This window comes from Neolamprologus multifasciatus, chromosome 4 (assembly GCF_963576455.1).
Source record: "Neolamprologus multifasciatus chromosome 4, fNeoMul1.2, whole genome shotgun sequence".
Taxonomy (NCBI): domain Eukaryota; kingdom Metazoa; phylum Chordata; class Actinopteri; order Cichliformes; family Cichlidae; genus Neolamprologus; species Neolamprologus multifasciatus.
This window is the reverse complement of record NC_140442.1, coordinates 20854203-20856952: the sequence shown is the minus strand read 5'-3', so window position 1 is coordinate 20856952 and position 2750 is coordinate 20854203.

Below are 2750 nucleotides of genomic sequence, written 5' to 3'. Positions count from 1 at the left end.
TTCTGGCTGTCTTTGAGGCTGCCTCTCACATGTTCCTCGTCTTCAAACCAGCCTCTTGAACCAAATCTAGTGAAGTGTCCATGCTTGTGACAGGCAGGCAACGTCGCTGCACTAAAACCTCAGTGAAAATGCCAAAGACTGAGCTCTACTTTTTAGTCTTACAAGAGAGAACGTATGGACGAGGTCAGATGAGGACTGCAAAGAGAAACGTGGGTTCTAGGTCTTCACTAATCACTTAATATAACACACTCTGTCACTCATTCTGAAAAATGCCTCAGAGCAGACGCAATGTTAGATTTCCTCTTGTATCAGACTTGTGTAATTGAATATTTGAGCGGCTGTCTTTAAAAAAACAACTTTGGGATCATCTTTGACACAAATTTGAAAATCATCCAATTTTGATAGGGCTATGCATGCTTTTAGAGCATCTGGTCTGGACTACTGTAGTACCATGTATACTGAATGACAGAGATCATTTTTATGATCTTGTGACTCACCATGCAATAGTGATTCTAGTATAGAGTGGCACCAGTTCCAATGACAGCCTGGTAGACATGCTGTGTCCATACACTCCCTCAGATTATTAAGATCTGCTTCATAAGAAGTCCATCCAGCAGTTGAAGCCTATTTAGGAACTTTTAGGAATCCTTTTATTTCTTTATTTATCTTTACTCTTAAGCACTTTGGTTCTAAATCTCCTATACAAATAAAATGTACTTACTTATGTTGAATTTATTTGTAAGTCTTTGTATGTCTGCTCTTTTTAATGCAATCATTTTAAAATGTAATACAAAGTGAGCTGTTAAAGGGTTATACTCTAAGTATAAGTGTATTAGACACACACACACTCAAACAAAAAAGCTGTACGCTGTAAAGGGATGGTTTTCAGCATGAATTTCCCTAGTGGTAAGAACACAACTGAATTATCTTGCTTTGAGTTTCCAACTTTGGAGATTTGCTTCAAAATAAACTGATGTTATTTACTTTACATTTTTTATTTTAGGGCTACAGTATCTGCTGAAGCTCTTTGGGATATCTAAAAGCATTATGCAATTTGTATGTGATGCATGTTGCTAGCAGTCGAAATAAGGCAAGGACATCTGAAATGAAAATGTTACAACTGTATAAATTGTGGTGAATGCCTGCGACAAGTGCAGTGCCTATTAACAGATGATGAAATGTTTATTTTGCAACCAGTAGATCATTTCCTATGACTCAAAGCCAAAGCTCTTTAACATTACAAATGTTTAAATTAAGCTGTAATAGCTATATGTTGATAAAAGAAAAACTATTGGATACACAATGGAAGATGTGCACATTAAACTAATCAAATTTGAAACCTATTTCAGTCTTTAACCTCCTAGGACCTGGCGTCCACATATGTGGACATCACATTTTGGGTTATTTAGACCAAAATACTCAATTTTGCTCTACAAGGGCCTGATATCCACTTACGAGGACATTATACTGCTACTGTTCTATCAAAATTTTAAATGAATATCCTCATATGTGGCTGTGGTTTTTCATAAAAACAAAAATAAGGTAAAAAAAAAAATCTGGTAATTCTTTACCAGATATCAAAGAGAAAATTAAAAATGCATGCCGTGGAAGAGTTTGGGTCTTAAGAGGTTAAGGCTTTAAACTAGTCACGGTGAAATAAAATGCAATTTGTGAATACACAAGGATTTATTAAGATGTGAGCAATGATTGTGTTCTGGACATATATGATATGATCTGTGTAGTTTTGTGTATTATTTATCATCTGCATGTCAGTGATGGGAATAACGGCGTTACAAGTAACAGTGTTACTAACGGCGTTACTTTTTCAGTAACGAGTAATCTAATGAATTACTATTTCTATTGTTACAATGCCATTATTGTTACTAACGACAATTGCCTGGTCATTAAATTTACACAATAGACAAAATAGTAGAAATCTTTAAAGACTGTTAGTCTGGTTTAACTAGTAAAACAGCAATTCAGATAAGATCATCTTTTTATGGAAAACAAATAACTAGTATAACTATTTTATTGAAATCAATCTGGGTGAGTCTGCAGACTTTCAGTGACTTTGTGGTTACAGTTTTAAGGCATTTACTCACACTTGTGACAAAAAACACACGAAATTCCAAATTTTTTGGATACAAACTTTTAGCGTAGCATATCAATCTCATCCTAACAAAAATCAAGTCAACATCGAGCATTGATGAGCTTATCCTGATCTTTCTAAACAAGAAAAGGAAGAAACTGAGATTTTGAGTTCATCCAAAGAAGGCAGCAGGTTTGATCCAGGAGCTGAAGCTGTATCACATCTGCTTTCGTGCATATTTCAGGATGTCAGTGAGGCAGTTTGAGCTTTTATTGGCAGAGCTGCGACATCATCTGAGGAGGCAGAGAAATCATTTCAGATTGACCCGAAGCAGCATCTAGCTACGTGTCTGAGGTAAATAGTATTATTATTTTCATATCATTGTGTATTTAATACCTGTGCAGCTTCTCAGCTATGAGCTCATATGTTGCCAACATACATCTAATTGGTCAGATCTATCTATTCCCATAAAAATCTGAAAAGCTTTTTGGAGTTTTGGGGAGTCCAAAGAATATTTTTTACGCACATAACATTTGCATTGATATCTGGGCAAAAACCTCCTCTTCTGTCCACTGGTCATTGATAATGAATGCAGATATTATAAAACTATGCTGTTGTCAGACAGTAGCCAGTGCTTCTGACACTGGATTTTGGAAAATAC